The 23,441-nt window shown below is 47.6% G+C and overlaps 1 protein-coding gene and 1 long non-coding RNA gene across 5 annotated transcripts in view; one reads left to right on the top strand and one right to left on the bottom strand.

Moving 5' to 3' along the window:
- The window catches only part of PLPPR5 (phospholipid phosphatase related 5), a 241,699-nt gene that overhangs the window by 22,613 nt on the left and 195,645 nt on the right, over positions 1-23,441 (bottom strand). The gene's annotated exons all lie outside the window — the stretch shown is intronic.
- Positions 37-3,015, top strand: LOC128324238 (uncharacterized). Its single transcript, XR_008306743.1, has 2 exons — positions 37-181; positions 2,804-3,015. It is a non-coding gene; the product is annotated as an uncharacterized LOC128324238 (long non-coding RNA).

Here is a 23,441-nt window from a genome sequence, read left to right as displayed (position 1 = left end):
CATATACATTGAAATTCTCATGAATGTTAAAGTTCTTATCTCTGCAGAACACGATGCTTACCAGCTATTTTGCTTAACATACATTTACATCAGGATGAGGGGAAAGCAGGAGGAAAATAAGACTTTTCTTGAGGGCAAACTGGAGAAGCTCATCACCTGCTTGTGATATGCAAACACCAAGGTAACACAGTCATTTGGCCAATGCAAACACGGGATAAACCAATGATAAAAAAGACAGCACTGCTAAATTATATCGTCTTTCTCCCCTCATTTGGGAAGCAATGCAGCTTTCACTTCACTGCTCTCCCTATATTTGCACCCCTCAAATTGCAGCTGGTTCTCTTTTCTGTAGTGTTAAGATGCCATTGTAGAAAGGAAGGAATACTGATGAGCCAAGAAGAAGCAGACCTTCAACCTGATTTCTTTTTTCATAGCATCTGCCTTCAAATACTAATATACCCTCATCTGCTTTGGGGTTGCATTCACAATGGCTGCATTAAAAAAAAATTATCCCACATTTATATCCACCCTTCTTCTAAGGAGCTCAGGTGGTTTATATGGATTCCTCCCCCTCATTTATGTCCTCACAACAAACCTGTGAGGTATGTAAGGCGGCAAAAAAGTGTCTGGTCCAAGATCAGCTACTGAGCTTTATGGCCCAGTAGGGATCTGAACCTGGATCTTCCTGCTCCAAGTCCATCATGAAAACACACTGAGGCTATTCCCATGATCCCTAGAAAGCAGGGAGCTTAGCCCGCTTTCCAGGAATCGTGGGAACCACTGGGCTTGCAGGCGAACCCGGTGCTCCCAAGGCGGCTAGCCCGCCTAATTCCCCCTCCCCTTAAATGAGGTTAACAGAGCGAGTGCTCCGTTAACCTCATTTGGTTGCTCATGTGCCGCCATGGCATGCGGTGACACACAAGTAGACCTCTGACCAGAAGGGTGCAAGCAGCCTCCCGGGCTCGGGGGTCTCTCCAGGATGCCCCATGCACTTGCGCAGGGCATCCTGGAACTTCTGGGGGCCGTACAGCCCTTGATCCCTGCAGCCCCCACTGGCTCCGTGATGGAGCTGGTGGCCGTGTGAGTGGCCGATACGTCCGCCCAGCTATAATGGCCTCTCATCTCTGGGGAGAGTGGGCTAAGCCTGCTCTCCCGGCAACCCCGACAGAAGCTCTTTTCACGGATTGTGAGAAGAGCTTCACTGGCTTTATACTTTATGTAGACAACATGTAGGCCAGGATCAGAGCCAACCTTAGGTTAAATAGTACCTTTGGCTCCCCCACCCATGGCTAATTTATCAGTGTTACCCAATTGTGTTGCTTGTGCAGGTTTGCAAAACCTTGCAGCATTAACATGCTCCTTAAGTGGCGCAGCAGGGAAATGCTTGACTAAGAATCAGAAAGTTGCTGGTTCAAATCCCCGCTAATTTGAATCCCTGTCGATAAGGCAGCAGCGATATAGGAAGATGCTGAAAAGCATTGTCTAATACTGCACGGGAGGAGGCAATAGTAAACCCCTCCTGTATTCTTCCAAAGAAAACCACAGGGCTCTGTGGGCACCAGGAGTCAAAATCAATTTGACGGCACACTTTACCTTTACTACTGTCTCCAGGCATTCCCAGCAATGTCCGTAACAGTGGCCCAGAGCAACCTCTTAGTAATTTGCTGCTTTGCTGCCAGGGCTCTTCCCTCCCTCCCTTCCCTGCCAGGTCTTTCCCTCCATCCTTTCCCCAATCTAGCCCCCCACCTCTCTCTTACCATAAGAGAGAAATTAGGCAGAGATCTTCCCTGGTCCTGCTTGGTGTCGCCGAAGCTCACCACAAACCATATACTCAACAAACAGCAAGCCAGCAGGCTCTGCCTGGCAGCCTCTTCAGGTAGGCACCCTGGGTGACTGCCAGGCTCAACCACCCCTATGGTTGGCTCTGGTCAGGAGTCAGGGATACCCCCAGCAGAAAACCCATAAAAGTGTGAAGACAGGTACTCGTCCTTAAATGCCTGGAAACTGAATAGATTATTTATGTATTCATTCGATGTATATACCGCCCTTCATAAAGTGGCTCACGGTGGTTCCATAATGCATGTACTCAGGTGACACCTGGCGTTATACCATCCCCGCTACCCATGAGTGCAGTGTTCATTGCAAGGATAAATGCTTTACCTGGGGAGAGAGCCTCCTCATGATTGGGAACATGGAGTTACACTTGTGTTTCCTATACCAAACCCAGAGTGTTTGTTGTTTGCATCCTATCGGTTTGCTGTAGGAAACACATGTGTAACACCATACCAGATTGCCAGTCATGGGGAGGATCTCTCCCCAGATATAGCAAACGAACACTGTACTCGCAGTCAGCAGGGATGGCATGGGGCTACAGAGTACATCTGTGCAGGTGGACAAGGTTTGCAATCGGCTTTGTAATCATGTACACTGTACATGGTCAGCAAATGCCTGAACAGATCATGATCACCATTTCTGACATCACATAGCCAATCAAACCAATTAAAAATCAGACCTGCAGTGCAGAATCCAATATAATTAAGCAATTATTTTGTTTTTGCCCTTGGTGCAACATGTTTTTAAACAACTTGAAGAAATGTGATGCAAAAGGACAAGTATGTGAGAAATGTGTGTTTCTTGCTGTGATTCAGAAATATCCTTTCAAAGATTCAGAATATATTTGCAATGAAGGGAAACCAATACTCAGAATGAAAACTAAGTCATGAATGAGACTGAAATATAAGTTTGCCTGATAACTAACCAAATGTATTTGATCAATAGTAAAAAGTCTATTATTTCTTTCAAGAATAAAAATGCAGAAGGAGGGGGAAGTGGTATGACAGAAGAACCAAACATTTGAAGGGTTCTGCTGGTGAAATTCCAAGGAGAGGCATCGTGGGCTCATCAGTGACAGCACTCAGCTAAATCTCATACTGCATTCGTTTCACAGATTGTACTAACTTCTTCAGCCCCATACTCTTATTAAATCTTGCCCTCCGGGATTGTTGCCATTTTTAATCTTGGTCTTTCTTGAACTCGATTCTGCCTGCAAAGCTGGGGGGTGGGGCAGGGAAACAAACGTAGTGGGGGAAGCATTTACAGAATGCTTTACAGCATTCTTTACAATTTACAGCATTCTTTATAATTTACAGCATTTACAGAATGTCAGAAGAATACAAATGCTTTTAATTGTGGAACTCAGATTCAGGCCCCCAGTTAAAAAAAATATGCTTTACAAACCCAACAGAAATACCAGAATCTTATTTTAAAATATGTCAGGAGGGGGACTGTGGAGAGACAGTAGCAGGGAACAACACTGATGTTATTTCAATTCTCAGTACACTGATATGAAATGCAAGACACAACACCATTTTTTAAAAACCCACTCTCAATTTTTATGTTCTCAAGGTCCTGTGTAATGGAAATCTTACTTGTAAGTTGTTCCCAGGAATAGAACCATTTGTTTTTACTTCTGTTATTCCAATCTTTGGTATTGCTAGTCACGTGCTGATACATCGACCTAGTCAAAATTGATGGAACCATTTCTATTCCACCTTAGGCACAATGTACAACTATCGTTATGAAAAACATCCATTTTTATACTTTGCAAGTTCTCCTTGCCTCAGCATTATCTAATCACAGCAGTGATTTTCCAGATTAATGTTCCATCATGATCACCATACAGACAATATCATACTATTTTACTCTGGATGCTTTAACTTGAGCAGCTACAGCACTACAGCCTGAGAACCTGCTGATTGTGTGGCTTATAATGCCAATACCAAATGTGAGTGATGCATTCCCATAGTTTTACATCTCTACGTGGGCAACAGAAGAAGCTGTTCACTATGAGAGACACCTACTGAAGCTTACTTAAGTTAGTCTTTATAAACATCCTGATCCTATACACAGACTTGTCCCAATTTGGTAACTCTAATGCACATATGCAGCTCCATATGACTGAACAGCCAGTGAATCCTCCATGATTATCCCCACTAGGATGGAGTTTTCCAAAATACAGAAGAAATGGGGCAGCCACAGCTTCCTGTGTGCAAATTGGTTGATAGCCATTATGTACAAGCAAAATACACTGAAATAAGTGAATGTAAATTCATATAATGGCCATGAACCAATACAACTTCCATAATCTATAAAGAAATATACCAAATGCAGATGTGGATCTCCCACTGTAGATGCAACACTCCTGTGTCAAAGAGAACACTCCTGTGTTCAGCCTCAGAACTGCAGGGTGGAAGCAAGGTTAATGTTTACTGATCTTATAACAGTTTCTCATTAGATTTTCTATTCAGAATACCCTTTCTTGTTTTGTGCATAAAACAGAGAAGATGTATTTACTGAAACTTTCAGTTTAGACTGCCTTTCAGTTTAAAAACATTCAAACTGGAGAACAAAAAGAGAGAACAATAAAATTCAAAACAAAAAGGTCAAGCTCTGAGATTAGGAGGATCTCAAATAACAGGGAGCTCCAGAGTGTGTGTGTGAGTGAATGCTTTGAGAGCTTCGCCTAAGGAAGTGGAATATAAATATCTAAAACAAACAAACAGCCTCATATCTTATTGTACCAAATTATGTTTATCTGATTATTTATACATACAAAAATAATAATCAAGTTCATCCTATCACATATTAACACATGAACACACTACTTTCCCCAAAACATATTGATTCTTTTTTGTAAAGTCAACTCTCCCACGCCCCGCAAAAAACAAAACCCCTTGATCGTCACAATTATGTAATAATGGTAATTCATGGTAAAAACCACTAGAGGTCAGAAAGATCTTCACTATTATAGATAATAGAAAACTGAAAGATTCAAGGTAAACTAATCTGACAAAGTGGTTTGTGGAGATAACCTTTGGTTTTGATAGATTTAAACCATAGCAGTCAAAATAATGATTTAAATCATCGAGAAAAAAGTATTTAAATCACTGATTCCCATAATAGACCATATATTTCCTAAACAACAATTTATACTACTATTTAGTTAATCTAACTACTAAAACATATTGATTTCCAACAAAATAGAATACAAACTCGACTTACAAGGGTATACTTCACAGAATTCATATAAACAGACATTTTTGTTTTGTTTTTGAATTAATTTGAGTAATGTGACATTGATTCAAGGTTTATTTAAAGGATAACTTTGCTAATCATGGATGTCAGAGGCAAGAGTTCACAGTTACTGATTAGAGCAGTGCATTTTCACAAGGCGAAAAGGAAATAGTCTTTTTAATAAAGAATAAATATTTATAATCTGAGAACTCAGCAAAGTGCAGAATTCAACTAGTTAAACAGCAGAAAAACAGCAGTATACAGCACAAGTTCCCCAAGAAAAGCACAACGCATGATCCTCATAGCAATATTCAAGATGGCATCTTCTAGAGATAGGGAATGGATCCTAGTGCCTGTGATGGCTTACCAGTCCCTGGACCTCATTATAACACCCATAACAACAATATATTATATGACCGACCGTGTCAAATGTATAATGCTTGACCTAAAAAAGTTATTTTTCCGTGGTTCTTTATTTACATCGGCTGACATGATGCACAGCCTCCTGTCACCCTTGGCAGTGGCGGGGCTGCTCAGAATGAGTGGTTGCACTAACAGCACTTCTGCTATTTCCCCCATTGCAGCAAATAGGAAAAACACTACTAGCACAACCACTTGTTCTGAGCAGCCCCAATGCTACCATAGGTCTTTGCAACAGCCCCAGGGCAAAGTGTTAGGGTGATAAAAAGTTATGCATCAGGGCAAAGTGTTAGGGTGATAAAAGGCTGTGCATCATGTCAGCCACTGAAAAGTAGCCCTTAAGCCGGGCTTTAGAACTTCACCTCCTCTCAGCTGTTGTTGGACTACAATTCCCATCAGTTCTCATCATTGGCCACTGCGGCTGAGGATGGAAGATAGGAAGATAGGAAGCTACCATATACTGAGTCAGACCATTGGTCTATCTAGCTCAGTATTGTCTAAACAGACTGGAAGCAGCTTCTCCAAGGTTGCAGGCAGGAATCTCTCTCAGCCCTATCTTGGAGAAGCCAGGAAGGGAACTTGAAACCTTCTGCTCTTCCGAGAGCAGCTCCATCCCCTGAGGCAAATATCTTGCAGTGCTCACACTTCTAGTCTCCCATTCATATGCAACCAGGGCAGACCCTGCTTAGCTAAGGGGACAAGTCATGTTTGCTACCACAAGACCAGCTCGCATCTCCCATGATGATGGGAGCTGTGGTCCAACAGAAGCTGGAGGGCCAAAGTTCTGTGGCCCTACCTTAAATTATATGCTTGACAGTGGGCCACTTAATCAGTTTTAAGATATTAGATGTGTAAGCTTAATATGCATGCATGTAGATATAATGTTTAACTGAGTTATTTTTAAATAAGAGGAACTGACAATATTTAATTTTCCCCAATCCTCTTTACATGGTTAAAAATTGGATTTAAAAAATGTTATCCACCCTGCTTTATACTGAAGTATACATATTACTGGCAGAATATTTTATAAACCAGTCCATTAAGTATATTATATACCAGGGACTGGTATATAATATAAATTGTGGATGGGAGTGATGGGAGTTGTAGTTCAACAAGAGGTGGAGAGCTGAAGTTGCCTGTGCCTGTTATAAACTGCCAAATATAGCAGTATCTCAGGCTGGCCGGCTTTAGTGGTTATGCAGGAAGCATGATGGCTATGAAAACTGAGAACTGCAAGAGTGTTGCTCTCTCCATGGTAAATCACATTAAACTTGTATCTGAGGTGGGCCCACTTGAATTATGCCGTAAAACTGTTCTTTTAAAATGGTTTTCACCAGTATGGTTAAGTCAGGCCGAGCCATGTGAAAACTAAACCAGGAGAGGAGAGCTGGTCTTGTGGCAGCAAGCATGACTTGTCCCCATAGCTAAGCAGGGTCTGCCCTGGTTGCATATGAATGGGAGACTTGATGTGTGAGCACTGCAAGATATTCCCCTCAGGGGATGAAGCCGCTCTGGGAAGAGCAGAAGGTTCCAAGTTCCCTCCCTGGCTTCTCCAAGATAGGGCTGAGAGAGATTCCTGCCTGCAACCTTGGAGAAGCCGCTGCCAGTCTGTGTAGACAATACTGAGCTAGATAGATCAATGGTCTGACTCAGTATATGGCAGTTTCCTATGTTCCACTTCACAAAAAGCCCATACCATGCAATTGTTTATTAGGGTTTGGAATGGATTCCAAGTAGAAACCACATGGATAGCATAATGTCTGAAGTGGACTTTGGGCTCCAAGTAACAGCAGATGTGTGGCTACTTTCTGCTGGAAACAGAATCCCCGTGTTGTTTTCTCCAGAATATCTAGGCATACTCAACACATGATGCCATCACACTGCAAGTTGCCCTGCTCTACCAGTGGCAGCCAATGAGATGGAGGAGAGGCAGGAAAGGTTGCAGTGCAATGACATGTTGAATACCCTTCCCTGGGAAAGAGCAAAAGAGATGCCAGGTTGCTGTTTTCAGCAGCAGCCACACATCTGCTATACTGTCTCATTCTAGCCTAAGTCAATATATTTACTACTACTACTGCTGCTGCTGCTGCTACTGCTACTACTACTACTACACACACTCCAAACCTCTATTATTTAAATTGTTCTTGGAATGTCACAAAGAGCTAGTCATTTAGGTAAACTGTATGCTACACACAGTGGGTTGGCTCAAACATAACATGGAACCATGGTTAAATCCTGGTTCCACACAACTTGCCCGAGCCTTGGGAGAGCACACTCTCCTCCCCCCTGCCCAAAAATCTACTTGTGATTTAGCTTACAAGAAACCAAGATTAGTAGACACATCTGAACCAACTCATACTGGTTTATTCTAACCTATGTACTTGAAAGAAAATACTAAGGCTATTCACACGATGGGGCAAAATTGGGCTAGTGGAGGCTAGCTCGATTTTGCCCCATCGTGTGAACCACCAGGCTTGGCTGTGAGCCCGGTGCTTCCTAGGTGGGTAACCTGCCTAACTACCCCTGCCCTAAAACCAGGTTTGTGGAGCGAGCGCTCCGCAAACCTGGTTTTAAAGATCGTGAATAGCCGCAGTGCGAAAAGCTGCCTCCCGGCTCTGGGGGTCTCCCCAGCATGCCCTGCGCACTTGTGCAGGGCATACTGGAGCTTCTGGGGGCCGCGTGGCCCCCGAGCTCCCCAGGCTCCGCTGGCTCCGTCACGGAGCCGGCAATCGTGTGGGCGGCCGATCCGGCCGCCCATGGCTCCCCCTCTGATCGTGAGCCCACTAAGCCCGCTCTCCCCACAGACAATCATCGAGCCCTCCCCGGGCGGCTGGATAGGCTGTGCACACGACTGTCAGTTCCATCATGGAGCTGGCAGGGGCTGCTGGCTCCCGGAAGTTCCAGCATGTTCTGTGTGAGTGTGCAGAGCATGCTGGAGAGACCCTAAGCCGGGAGGCTGCTTTTTAGCCTCCCGGTCAGGGGTCTCCTCGTGAGTTGCCATGGCGCGGAGCCGCACCATGGCAACACACAATCGTAGAGCCCAGGTTAGTGGAGCACTCGCTCCTAGCGGGCTTAGGGGAGGGCTCCGTAAGTGGGGCTTAGGGGAGGGCTCCGCAAGCGGGTAACCCGCTTGAGAGCAACCGGGCGCAACTATGAGCCCAGTGGTTCTCACTGTTGCCAGAAAGTGGGCTAGGCTCCCTTAGCCCGCTTTTCGGCGATCGTGAGAATCGCCTCAGTATGTCAGAATAAACCAAGATGGGTCATTTTGGACATCATGACTGCTCTTTGTTTATTGCAATCCACCATTTACATCCATATTAGAAGTAATGTTCACCTGGGCAGGAGAGAGGGGAGAACATCCTTCTGTGGCTCAGGAATGTCATGCAGAACCAGCCTTTACCTGGGGCTTTGCATGAAGGCTGAATAAGCTCAGAATAAGATTAATCTCTGACTTTTCCTATCCAACAACTATATATCCAGCGGTTGCCAAGAAAAATAATGAGGTGAGACTTATATATGACTTCATCACAGTCTGGAAGTGCTTACAAGCTAACCACACCCATCACACTAATATGCTCCATGGCCACACCCCTCCTCTCCCTGCTCTCAGTGCTTATCATCTACTACTACTACTACAATATCTATAGACGCAAGTGCTGAACCTGAGAAGAATTTCTCTTTGTGTTCTGGAACCCGGGCTGACTAGGATTCAAGAACATGTACAGAAACTCTTTTTGGCTCCAGCACTTGTCTCTGCTGAATGTGGAAAAAGCTTGGGATCTGTCCACAGAGTGGGGCTATTCACACACAGAGGCAAAACTGGGCTAAGGAAGGCCAGCTGGTTTTGCCAGCAAGCCACATGGCTCCTGGTGATGGCATGGCGGCAAACCGGCTTAGGTAGCCCACTGCTTAGCCCAGGTTAGGAACATAGGAAACTGCCATATACTGTCAGACCATTGGTCTATCTAGCTCAGTATTGTCTTCACAGACTGGAAGCGGCTTCTCCAAGGTTGCAGGCAGGAACCTCTCTCAGCCCTATCTTGGAGAAGCCAGGCAGGGAACTTGGAACCTTCTGCTCTTCCCAGAGCAGCTCCATCCCCTGAGGGGAAGATCTTACAGTGCTCACACTTTTGGTCTCCCATTCATATGCAACCAGGGCAGACCCTGCTTAGTTAATGGGACAAGTCATGCTTGCTACCACAAGACCAGCTCTCCTCCTTTTAGGTTTTAGGTGCAAGGGTGCCCTTAAACAGGCTCAGCGCTCGTGTGTCAGTGCTGTGCGGCTCTGCACAGCATCTACATGCAAGTAGCCTCCCAGTCAGTGCCAGGAGGATCCCTATTATGTACCACACATTATAGGAATTCTGGGGACTGGGAAGACACATTCCAGCCCCCGACCCTCCACGCAGTAGCCAGCAATCGTCTGGGCGGGTGATCCGGCCACCCATGAAGGAGCCCTTGATCATCTTCCAGAGAGGTATTTTAAGGCTTCCTGCCCTGCAGATCGGAGCCCCTTCTCACTGATTGTGAGAAAGGGCTCAGTGTGTCAGCATGGGACAGAAGGCCAGCCAGTATGCTCCTGCTTTTCTTCTATTCTCTGCTGCCTGAACAAGTCTCGTATCTTCCAGTAAAAGTGGGAAGATAACTGTGGATGATCTGTTTGTTTTAGTTGGGGATATGGATCGCTTCTTGCTTTGACTGCTGTATTGTTATGTGGAGCTTCACCTAGTAACTGTTGCTAAGGAGTGTGCTGAGGGGTGTGGCTTTAACGGGGCTGGTGAGACTGCTGTTGGAAGGCAGTCGGGTTGGGGGGGGGATAACAGTTGGGAGAAGAACGGCTGGAGGGTTTTTACAGTTGCTTGAGACTGAACAGGGGTCACAGGTGAACTGAGGAGGGCAGGAAAACTTGGAGGGGGGAAAGGCTGCTTAGGTCACCAAGAGGAAAGCCCAGGAAAGTGCTGAGGTGGGAGGAATGATTACCAGCGCAGCATTAGCAGGAGCTTTCTGAGGTGAGCCAGGGTGGGCCTTTCATCTGGGAAGGTGAGGCAGATTGCTGGGATGCCAGCAGGGTGACATGACTGATGCCCCCTGCCAACCACTGCCATTGGAGCAGTCTTCGGGGCCAGATCCGACCCTTGCAAACTGTGCAATGAGCATCTCTGCTCACAGCCCTTGCAGAGCTTGCAAGAAGCACGAGGAGAGGAAAGGCTGCTAGCTCCCTGTCTCTCATGCACATTCAAAGCTTGTGACGGCTGGTTTTGAAAGGGGGCTAGTTCCTATCAGGCGCATAGAGCAGTCTTTTATGTTTATGTTTCATTTTAGAATGTGAGCCCTATGGGGACAGAGAGCCATCTTATTTATTTATTGTTTCTCTTTGTAAACCGCCCTGAGCTATTTTTGGAAGGGCGGTATAGAAATTGAAATAATAATAATAATAATAATAATAATAATAATAATAATAATAATAATAATAATAGAGCAAGGCCAGGTTTTATGCCTCACCTCAAATGCCACAATATCTTTGGCTGCCCCTCGAGGTGAAAGCCTGATACTTTGCTAATGCAGCATCAGTAAAACAACGTACAGTTCAGCTTCCTGTTGTTAAGAAAAGGAAAAGAAACAAACTAGATTGGGCAGCTAATTACGTAGGGGCGAATCACACGATCGTCCTGGGCAGGCTGGGAGGGCGCAAGGGGAAGGCTGCACTTAACCCCACCCCACCGCCCCAATGACCGAAATTTCCTTCTTCAGCGTGCTTCCTGCGTACCCATACGGACAGCCATGCTGCTCGCAGCTCTGTGAAGCACGGAGCAGAGTGGAAAGATTTCGGGCCGGAACTTGTTGCCTCCAGGCACCCCTCAGTGCAATGCGTGATACACATGTTGCATTGGGGATTTTCCCCATCAGACGGGCGCTGTATGCGCCCATCTCTGTGACTCCTATACCCTGTAGCCAGGGTAAGGGTGCAAGCACACTCTTAAACTTGGCTAAAAAAAAGCCCAGTTTGCTAAGGGGGTTAGGTGGGCGGGGAGCAGAGGGATCAGCGAGGATCTCGCCACTTCTCACGACCAGCCTAACTCTGCTTGGAGCAGCCCAGGCAAGGTTAGGCTGGTCATGAGAATAGCCTCAGAGAGCAGTTAAACAAGACATTCTGGACAAGAAGGGACAACTGGAGGCTGGATTATAACAAAGGTGGTGGTGGGTAACTGGATCTTCCTAGTTGAAGCTACAGCCTTAACAACCTCATAGGAAACTTATTTTTATTATACAGCGGACCGGGTCTCACGATTAGTGAGACCTGGTTTAGGGCGCTGAGTGGGAAGGGAGCCCTGGGCGGCCGGCTCCGAGACGGAGATGGCGGGGGCTGGGGAGCTCAGGGGCCACGCGGCCCCCAGAAGCCCCAGTATGCCCTGTGCGAGCGTGCAGGGCATACTGGGGAGACCCCCGAGCTGGGAGGCTGCTTTTAAGCCTCCTGGCCGGGGGTCTACTCATGAGTAGCCACGGTGCAGAGCCGCACCACGGCCACTCATGAGCAGATAGCCCAGGTTTGCAGAGCACTCGCTCTGCAAACCCAGGCTAAGTGGCGGGCTACAGGAGCGGGTTAGCCGCTCCAGTGGTTCTTACGATCACAAAAGTCGGGCTAGGATTTTCCTAGCCCGATTTTTGAAAAAAACCCTTACATTCTGCCTTGTTAAAATAAAAGTTATACCTTTTACTTTTTAAGCGTAGTGACATTTTTTGTGATTCTATCCCACAACCTAAGTCCAAACCAGCTGCTGAAGAAGGAAATTAATGTGTTTACAAAGGAAACAGTAGATCATGATTGTTTTGGTGGCAACGAGAATCAGGTGACTTTGTCACAGGATAAATGAATTTGTCATAGGTGTCATCCCAATATTCAATCATTTTGACCTAAACTAATACAGAACCTTTTACAAGGACAGTCAGAGGTTGTCTTCTTTGATGGACATCTAAGCAGAAGAATGGCAGAAAGAACATGAATGCTTTCCTTAAACTTGGTGGAGAGAGAGAAATTCTTCACTCCATGAAATTGATTGCCAGGAGGTCTAGGACCAACAAACGGAAGTATTATTTCACACAATGCGTGATCCACTTGTGGCACTCTCTGCCACAGGATGTGGTGACAGCCAACAACCTGGATGGCTTTAAGAGGGGTTTGGATAACTTCATGGAGGAGAGGTCTATCAATGGCTACTAGCTGGAGGGCTACAGGCCACCTCCAGCCTCAAAGGCAGGATGCCTCTGAGTACCAGTTGCGGGGGAGTAACAGCAGGAGAGAGGGCACGCCCTCAACTCCTGCCTGTGGCTTCCAATGGCATCTGGTGGGCCACTGTGCGAAACAGAATGCCGGACTAGATGGGTCTTGGGCCTGATCCAGCAGGGCTGTTCTTATGTTCTTATGAAGCAGATAACAGAGGATGGGATAGCCCCACTCTCACCATTGGGAGCTGCCGACTACAGTTCCCTGCAGCAATGCTCATTTCTCCCACATTGGCAAAAGGCACACCTCAACAAAGCATGGCTGTGTCCACTTTAGTTTCTCACTCAATTGTCATGTACTCTTGTTCTATACAGTACTTGCCCACTCTAAGTGAAGATTGGAAATGGTTGTATCTTAATGCTTTGTTGAGGAGTTTTTCCTACACTAATTCAATGTAATGTTTATGCATTTTATGCAAGTTATATAAGAAAACTTGGCTGGGATTCCAAGCTCTGCAAACCATGCATGCAAAGGAGCATTCAGCTTCTATCATCACATGGCAATCTGAGTTGCTTCTGAAAAGCTGCTCCCAAAGGTCAAGGAACTCTTCAGAACAGAGTGCTGGACTAGGACTGGGGACACCCGAGCTGAAATCCCCATTCAGCCATGAAACTAGCTGGGTGACTCTGGGCCAGTCATTTCTCTGACCTACTTCACAGGGTTGTTGTGAAAGAGAAACTCAAGTATGTAGTACACCGCTCTGGGCTTCTTGGAGGAAGAGCGGGATATAAATGTAAATAATAATAATAATAATTAATAATAATTTGATGAGGTGCAAAGGCCTGCAGCAAGAAAGGGAAGACACAGACACACAGACACGCACACACCCTCTATTTGGCCCTTGGCCCTTATGTTTGTCCAGCCATCTTCATAGTTTTGCACTTCTGAAAGTAAAGCCTCTGATACCAATTAACTGAGTTGGTATATGCCACAAACATTCACAAACGTTCCTAGTCTTTTATATGAGCAGTATGTTGAACCTCACCGAGCTCTGTGGGGAGAGTGGGCTTAGCCCGCTCTCCCTGCAGACGAGCAGAAATTCATTGCTGGGCGGCCGAATTGGCCATGGAGCCCTAACCGTCATGGAGCCCTAACCCCCCCACCCTGGTGCTTCCCCTGCCGCCAAAACCACTGACACAGGGCTGCTGTATACCCCCTTGCAGCCACAGTTAGTGTCAAACCGGAAGTGCCCGTCACTTGTATGGTGGGGGGAATGCAGAGTAGGGCACCCTCCCTGCTCCTTAAAGGTACCTCCCTGCCAAACTGTCCCCCCAACAGGTCATGCACATCTCGACTTGCAGCTGTGGCTGCCACACTGCAGGGCTCCTGGGAAGGGAAGGGGGATCCTCATTATGCACCACACTCACATGGCGCATCATTGTTTTTCCGGGGGCCGGGACAACACATTCCAGCCCCCAGCCCTCCCTGCTGCCTCGGTGTACGAGAAATTGGGCATGCGGGGAGCACACCCAGCAATGGCACCTCCAATGTCTGTGGGGAAGGTAAGTTTAGCCTGCCTTTCCCTCAGACTGCCCTCTAGCCCTTCTCATGCATTGTGAGAAGAGGCTCAAGGAGTCGTAGTTGTGTGTGAGAGAGCAACTTGTGCTAATGATGATACTCCAGTGCAGGCACTGTGGCGGGCAGTGGACTCTGGGTCAGTGATTCCCTTTTGGCCATTCTGGGACTGTGTTTGAAATGTGTGTTCTGTGTAGAGAGGGACAGATTCCCTTTTACGGTGTGCTTCTGTAGTGTTTTTCAAGGCAGGGTTGCAAAATGCATTGCCAATTGCAATGCAAAACTTTTGTGCGTGCACATGTGCAGCTTGTTCCGGCCATAGATAAAAAATGGAGAAACGCATAACACCCCATTGTTCCCTGTGGGTAGCTTCTAGATACACCAAGGTGTATTGTGTGGTAGGGCATGATGGGTACTACCTTCACCCACAAAACCCACAAAAGAAAGGGGCAAGTGGGCGATTTTAAACAAATGTTTAACCTTTCCCCTAAACCCCCAAGATCCTATGGGAGTTTTGGGAAAAGACTAAAATTTTGTTTAAAATTGCCCACTTGCCCATTTCATTTGTAGGTCGGGTGGAAGGTAGCACCCATTATGCCCTACCACCCAACCCACTTTGATGTCCCTAGGAGCTACCCATGGGAAACAATGTGGTATATTGACTTCCCCCATGGTTCCTATGGCCAAAACACTTGAAACGTTTCGAGTTTCTTCTGTTGAAACAGCCAAGGTCAGCTGAAGGTTCGATAAAACATTTAGGAATACTGGAACATAGGAAGCTGCCAAATACTGAGTCAGATCATTGGTCTATCTAGCTCAGTATTGTTTACACAGACTGGCAGCGGCTTCTCCAAGGTTGCAGGCAGGAATCTCTCTTAGCCCTATCTTGGAGAAGCCAGGGAGGGAACTTGGAACCTTCTGCTCTTCCAAGAGCGGCTCCATCCCCTGAGGGGAATATCTTACAGTGCTCACACTTCTGTTCTCCCATTCATATGCAACCACATGAACAGAGAGCCAGCATGGTGTAGTGGTTAGAGTGCTGGCCTAGGACCAGGGAGTCCCGAGTTCAAATCCCCATTCAGCCATGAGACTTGCTGGGTGACTCTGGGTCAGTCACTTCTTTCTCAGCCTAACCTACTTCACAGGGTTGTTGTGAGGAGACACTTAAGTATGTAGTACACCGCTCTGGGCTCCTTGTAGGATGAGCGGGATATAAATGTAATAATAATAATAACCAGGGTGGACCCTGCTTAGAACTAAGGGGACAAGTTATGCTTGCTACCACAAGACCAGCTCTCCTCTCCATTTCAGCCGTCTGCGTTTTGTTTTGAGCTTGAAACAGAATGCAAAATCTGTTTCGTGCACATCCCTTCTTTACAGAAACTGACCAAATCAAATTTATCATACCAATTATCTGATGACAAGAATGAACAGAACTGAACATATGTAGAGTACTGTCTGCATCAAAGTAAGTCAGCAAATATTGGTAATGAATTATTAACACAGTCACATTCTGAATCTCGGTATTTACTTGTATGCCCAGGGCCCAAATTATTCTTTATCAATTTAATCTCTCTTTTAATAGTGTAACCATGAAATGTATACAGAGCCAGAGCTATACAAGTCATGGGACTGTAAATTAAACAATCAATGACGAGGCATGTCTCCTGGGATGAGGCATTCAGACATCAACACCACATTAACTTAAGCTTCCTAGACACGGAGCTGACTTTTGCAGAGAGTTGGCGTCCTCGGGGCAAATAATACTGAAGGAAAAATCATATTCCTTCATATCCATATCACGTGTCATAGGAAAACGACATGCATTTCTGTTGCTGCTTCACTTAACTGGAAACAGTGGAGAACTTATTTTAAAAAATCACAACCAAGTGTATAAGGGATGTCAATCTATCTTTCTTAAAAGTACAATCCTAGTTCCAAGCAGGACCATTTCCTTTACAAGTTTCCTACAGGCCCACCTCTGCCTTGTTTGCCTTGATATTCTGCCAGCAGCTATTCATCACCCAGCCACATAGTGAGAAGTGGGGGAGGCGGGTGGTGGGGAGGGGAGCTGAAAGACTGCATCATCTGGAATGGAGGGAGAAGACAGTGTCACCGTCACCGTCGTATTGATGAAACTGCCGCCCAGATTGCCCCGCAGTGTCCCCACACATACGCTAGACATGAAAGAGGATGTAGAAGAACTTCATGCAACAGGGCTCACGGGGCAAAAGATCAATTGCTCAACAGCATTAGCCAATTAGTACCATCCATACCTTCTGCTCTCGGCCGCAATCACAGTCACAGCAATATTTCATAGTCAGAGCAGCAGTTAAGAGGTCAAGGAGCCTGGCTCTTTTATCATGGAGCCTGAACAATAAGCAACACTGCCTTGACTGAAAATAAAAAGAGGGGAAGGATATGCGCGTGTGTGTGTGCGCGCATTTGTGTGTGTCCTGTTTTGTTTCCTTCTTTCATCAAACTAGCGGCAGATTGCAAGTAGGTCTTTCAACTGTCAACCTATCGCTCCTGCCAGATTTCCAAGCTCTCAAGCAGAATGAGAATACAGCTGCCTTGACCTGCTACCCCACCAGCCCCCTCACCTACCTTTCTCCCCCTACTGTGATAACAAGCAAGGTTTTAGATTGGAGCCCATGCAGTAGACAGGATGATGAGCACAGGGTTGGTGGAGAAGGGTACAAGAGGTTCAGATGCTGAATCCTTTCTTACTGTTTGAAAGCTTTTGAAGGGACCAGCATGGTTTTCAGCTTGGAAACTGGCAGTCATCTTTGCAAAAAATCCATCTAGGACAAGCCTGCATCACTTGTAACCTGCTAAGTCAAATGCAGAACAACAGGAAAGCTAGTCTTGTGGTGGCAAGTGTGAATTGTCCCCTTTGCTAAGCAAGGTCCACTGCAGTTTGCGTTTGAATGGGAGACTTACATGCATGAATACTGTAAATATTCCCCTTAGGGCAGGGGTGGGGAATCTTGGCCCTCCAGCTGCTTTTGAACTACAACTCCCATCATCCCCAGCCAGTGGCCGGGGATGGTGGGAGTTGTAGTTCAAAAACAGCTGGAGGGCCAAGGTTCCCCACCCCTGCCTTAGGGGATGGGACCGCTCTGGTAAGAGCAACTGCATGCTTGCATGCAGACAATTCCCATTTCCCTTCCTGGCCTCTCCATGATAGGGCTGAGAGAGAATCCTGCCTGGAAGTCTATGCCAGTCTGTGTAGACAAGACTGAAGTAGATGGACCAATGAACTGACTTGGTATAAGGCAGTTTTTAATGTACCTAAGCTTTCTATGGTGGCTCAGCAGGTTTCAATAAGCCTGGAGGCTATTCTCACGATGGGGGGAAACTGAGCTAAAGGAGCCCAGTCCGGTTTTCCTCCATCACGAGAACCACCGGGCTCATGGGCGAGCCTGGTGGTTCTCTGGTGGCTAGCCCACCAAAGAATCTCTCCCCTTAAATGGGGTTAGCGGAGTGAGTGCTCCGCGAAACCCATTTTCCCTATCGTGAGTTGCCATGGTGCGGCTCCACGCCATGGTGACTCGTGAGGAGATCCCCGCCAGGAGGCTAAAACAAGCCTCCTCATCTCGGGGGTCTCCCCAGGATGCCCCACACACTCACGTGGGGCATCCTGGCACTTCTGGGGGTCAGGTGGCCCCCGATCCCTGAAGCCCCTACCGGCTCCGTGATGGAGCCGGTAGTCATGTGGGCAGTCGATCCAGCTGCCCAGCAACGAGTGACTGCTCATCTGTGGGGTGAGCGAGCTAAGCCTGGTCTCCCTGCAGAGCCTGGTAAGGCTCTCAGCACTGCTCATGTGGAGGAGAGCCTCCTTCTGTTTTCACTGCCTGAACTGTGAAAATGGAGTTCCAAGCATCTGACAAGCAGTACATTCCTAGTGAGCTGCCTTTGAATTGGTGCATCACAAAATGTACAGGTCTAATTTAGGAAAGCCTCAGCCTTTTCCTATGTAAACTTAGGCTTACTTACTTGTTACATGCACAAAATAGCCCCTAAATGGAAATTTACTGTTTCACTTTCACCCTGAGGTCTGATATGATAATTAAAGCCCATAAAGAACAGAACAGATCACTCACATTAACATGTATCTCAAGTAGATACAAGAACCTTCAAGTCACATGTGGCTGTAGGCCAAAGAAATACACCAAGGTATACATTGTATCCAGACCTGTCACATTCAACCCCCCACCCCATTTTCAATTTATTTTTGTTAGTGCACCAAGAAAAAAAAATAGTGGTCTGTACACTGGAAGCAATCACATAAAATGCTACAACACTTCCATCTTTCCTGACAAATCCTTGGCTAAAAAAACCCCAGTGTAAAGTAAACATTCAAGGGTTTCAAATCGGCACCATAAAAGCTGTTGGTGGAAGGCTGTGTATCCAGCAGGAGAGAAAGTCAACGTTACCATAGCAGCAGCTACCCACACTAAACAGTGGCAAAAAGGGAAGCTATTGTTAATAAAACAATATGCTGAGATATGTAAAAGCTAGAAGAGACCCTGGAGATAATTAATAGGGAGAAAATGATATACACCCTAACACTGATTGCCCATCTCAGCCTAGAGTGCAAAATGCATATAACCATGCAGAGGAATAAACTTTTTGTTTGTTTACACTTGTATCCCACCCTTCTTCTAAGAGTTCAGAGTAGCGTACATGGGCTTTCCCTGTTTTATCCTCACAGCAGCGGGGAGGTAGGTTAGGGTAAGACAGGTGTTTTCAACTAGGGGTACTTGAACCCTTGGGGGTACTTTGAAGCATTGTGGGGCTGCATGGAGTGCACAGAAACCTCCAGCCTCCCTGACTCACTTGCATGCTACACTATTTGTTCTCTCTCCAGGAGGGGTGGGGGAGGGGTGTCAGGCAGCACCCCTCCTTCCTCCTCTCTTTGTAACGGACTGCTGATGTCCTCAGGCTCCACCCACCTCTGCCTCAGCCTGATTGACAGGCTCGGCTGTGAGAGAAATGCTGACTAGCGGCAGTCAGGCTGAGGGAGGGGTGGCCTGAGGCTGTCTCAGCCAGTCACATGGAGAGCAGGAGTGAGGTCAGGGGTATGTTGTGAATCTCTGGCCATGTGGCGCCAAAGGATGGGAGGAGGAAGAAAGTTACAGCAGGGTTCGTTTGTTTGCCTGATTTCAGAGGAGGTTCACTTAGCTTGTATTTTATTTTCTACCAACGTAGGCAAGATTCACTTCTAGGGGTCACAATGTTTGGTTGCCTATATGGGGTACCTGCACTGACGTTTTGAGAAAGAAGTAGTAGAAGTTATTCCCACGATCCCTGGAAAGTGGGCTAAGGGAGCTTAGCTTGATTTCCAGGGATCGTGGGAACCACCGGGCTCACAGGTGAGCCTGATGCTCCCAAGGTGGCTAGCCCGGCTAATTTCCCCTCCCCTTAAATGCGGTTAATGGAGCGAGTGCTCCGTTAACCACATTTTTTTGCTTGTGTGTCGCTGCGGCACGCAGTGACACACGAGTAGACCCCTGAGCTCGGGGGTCTCTCCAGGATGCCCCACGCACCTGTGCGGGGCATCCTGGAACTTGACATGATGGAGCTGGCAGCCATGTGGGCGGCAGATCTGGCCACCTAGCTACAAGTGACTGCTCGTCTGCAGGGAGAGCGGGCTAAGCCACAGACGTCCCGCAGACCCGGAAGAAGCTCTTCTTACCAATCATGAGAAGAACTTTGTGCACCTTTTAAAAAATGCCGAAAACCCCTCAGGTAAGAGAGAGTGAGATCATTCACACAATCGAAAACTGTGTCCTACCCAGGTTTGGGAGCTGTGTATGCTCCCAATTTTTTGTTGTGTAGAAGCAAGGTAGGAGGAAAAACTGTGTAGAAATGATTGTAAGGTGATTCACACGATGAGAGAAAATCGGCCTACGGAGGCTAGCCGGATTTTCTTCCACCATGTGAACCACCGGGCTTGGCTGCAAGCCCGGTGGTTCTTAAGCGGGTCACCCGACAAACTACCCCTCCCCTTAAACTGGGTTTGCGGAGCGAGCGCTCTGCAAACCCGGTTTTTGTAATCGTGAGTTGCTGTGGCGTGGCTCCATGCGGCGGCAACTCACGAGTAGACCCCCAACTGGGAGGCTGAAAAGCAGCCTCCCTGCTCAGGGGTCTCTCCAGCATGCTGTGCGCACTCGCACAGGGCATACTGGTGCTTCCAGGGGCCTCGTGGCCCCTGATCCTCCAAGCCCCCGCTGGCTCCGTAATGGAGCTGGCAGTTGTGTGGGCGGCCAATCCAGGCGCCCAGTGCTGCTGTCCTCCTCGTGTGCGGGGAGAGCGGGCTAAGCCCACTCTCCCTGCTAACCCCCTAGAAGCTCTTCTCATGGATCATGAGAAGAGCCTCTGTGTGGAAGCAAGTTAGGAGGAAAACCTGGACAGCTTTTCCTCCTACTTTGCTAGCACACAATGAGCCGGGTCTCACGATCCGTGAGACCCGGTTTGGGGAAGTGCGCGGGAAGAGAAGGCTGAGCCCGCTCTCCCCACTCACGAGCGGGGAGGGAGCCCTGGGCGGCTGGATCGGCTGCCCACATGATTGACGGCTCCGAGACGGAGACGGAAGGCTGGGGAGCTTGGGGGCTGTGTGGCCCCCGGAAGCCCCAGTATGCCCTGCGCGAGTGCACAGGGCATACTGGGGAGAACCCCGAGCCGGGAGGCTGCTTTTAAGCCTCCCGTCCGGGGGTCTACTCACGGGTAGCCACAGCACGCAGTCGCAGATAGCCCGGGTTTGCAGAGCGCTCACTCTGCAAACCTGGGCTAAGGGGTGGGCTACAGGAGCGGGTTAGCCGCTCCAGAACCACTGGGCTTGGCTGCGAGCCCGGTGGTTCTGACGACCCACAAAAATCGGGCTAGGCTTTCCTAGCCCAATTTTTGTGATCGTCAGAATAGCCCCAATGAGGTCATTCACACAATCAAAAACTGTGTTTTACCTGAGTTTGGGAACTGTGTGTACTCCCAATTTTTGATTGTATGGAAGCAAGGTTAGGGGAAAACCTGGGTAGAAGTGATTGTGTGGAAGCAAGGTAGGAGAAAAAGCTACCCAGTTTTTCCTCTAACCTTGCTTCCACACAACCAAAAACTGGGAGCAAACCCAGCTCCCAAACCCTGGTAGAACACACGGGCGGGTCTCACGATCAGTGAGACCCGCTTTGTAAGGGTGAGCGGGGAGAGCAGGCCTAGCCCACTCTCCCTGCACACGAGCAGACAGTCTGCTCTGGGCGGGTGAACCAGCCACCCACATGACTGCTGGCTCCATAACGGAGCCAGTGGGTGCTGGGGGCAGCGGGGGCTGATTGGCCCCCAGAAGCTCCAGCATGCCCTGTGCAAGTGTACAGGGCATGAGACCCCCAGAGCTGGGAGGCGGCTTTTTACCTCCCCTCTGGGGGTCTACTCATGAGTAGCTGCGGCACAGAGCCATGCCGCGGCAACTCATGATCGGGAAGCCCGGTTTAGCGGAGCACTTAAGCGGGCTACATAAGCTGGTGACCTACTTTGACTCAACCAGGCTCGGCTGCGAGCCCGGTGAGTCTCACAATCGGTGGAGAGCGGGCTAAGCACCCTTAGCCTGCTTTCCACTGATCGTCAGAATAGTTCCACAGTTTTTGATTGTGTGAATGACCTCAGTGAGTGGCCTGTGGGCTACAACTTTAATCCCAAGCAGGGACCTGAACCGAGGTCTCCCCAGGCAAAGTCCAGTATTTTATCCACTCCACCAGACAGGCTATCAAGTGCTCATTCTCCTCTTCTTCAGTCCCACCCCAGAGTCTAATAGAGTCAGACCCTCATTCCCTTATTAGGCAATGAGGATGCACCAGTTCCCCAATCCGTGGTACTCATCTGCATTGTGTTTCAGCTGGTTGTTATTCATATTTCCTGGTACTTCCCAGAGGATTTAGCCGCTCAAGAACCACCGGGCTCGCAGCCAGGCCTGGTGGTTCTCACAATTGCAGAAAATAGGGCTAGCGGAGGCTAGCCCGATTTTCTGCAATCGTGTGAATAGCCTCATTGTCTGTTCCAAATCTTCAAAGACAGGAAATGTATCTTTACCCATATACAGTGAACTGTAGGGATGTGCACAAATCGATTTTTTTTATTTGATTTGTACCTGAATCAAATCACCCCTGATTTGTCTGAGGTGTTCTGAGAGTAGATTCTCTGGTATGAACTCATTTCCTACCAGAGAATCAACTCTCAGAACACCTCAGACATTGAAAACAACAAAGGTCAGTGCCCCATGGGCTTGTTGTTCTGGCGGTGGTTGGCACCCTATGTGCACTACACCACAACCTGCTCTGAGCCACCCTGGTGCCCGCCCCCCCCCCCGGTGGAGTTATGGGGCTGCTGAAATTCCCCATTATTCCCTATGAGGGGAAAGCTTAAAGATGTGCAAACTTCATTTAAAAAAAATTAAAAATCACCCCTTCCACAAATTTATTTGAAATCTTGGTGGTAGCAGGCACCCATTGGGGCACTACCACCTGACCCACTCTTCTGCCCCCGAAACCCCTTTTCTGCCCCAAATCTTCCACAAAGACAATTTCTTTGAAATCTGGGTGGTAGCTTCCTTGTACCCATTGGGCACTACCACTCACCACAACCCACTCTGGGCCACCCTGGTTATCCCCACGTGGAGTTAGAAGGCTGATGAAATCCCCATTATTTTCTATAGGGAAAAGCTTAAAGATGCGCCAACTTCAAAAATTCTTTAAAAATCACCCCTTTGCCCAATTTCTTTGAAATTTGGGTGATTCCACCCATTGGGCACTACCACCCAACCTACTTTGGTCACAAAATGGAGGTCTGAATCTCCAAATCTTTTGGGTCCGAATCTGGGGTGATTTGTTTTGTACTCGAATCTGGGCAACTGAGGACAGGGGTGATTTGTTTTGTCTACAAATCACCCAAATCAGCCAGATTCAGGTACAAATTGTTTTGTACCTGAATCGATTCACACATCCCTAATGAACTTATCAAGTCAAGCTCAGTCCAGCATCCATGTACCTTGGCCTACCAAAAACCCATTTTTGTAGCTGAAGGTAGCCAGGAAAACTGGAGGCTTTTTGAGTCCCTTGCTACCACTATAGATGGGCTGCCTTTGATAAATGAATCAAAC

The sequence above is a fragment of the Hemicordylus capensis genome, chromosome 4 (genome assembly GCF_027244095.1).
Source record: "Hemicordylus capensis ecotype Gifberg chromosome 4, rHemCap1.1.pri, whole genome shotgun sequence".
In the NCBI taxonomy this organism is placed as follows: Eukaryota; Metazoa; Chordata; class Lepidosauria; order Squamata; family Cordylidae; genus Hemicordylus; species Hemicordylus capensis.
Note: the sequence above shows the minus strand (reverse complement) of the source record. Positions and strands in the feature narration are given on the sequence as shown.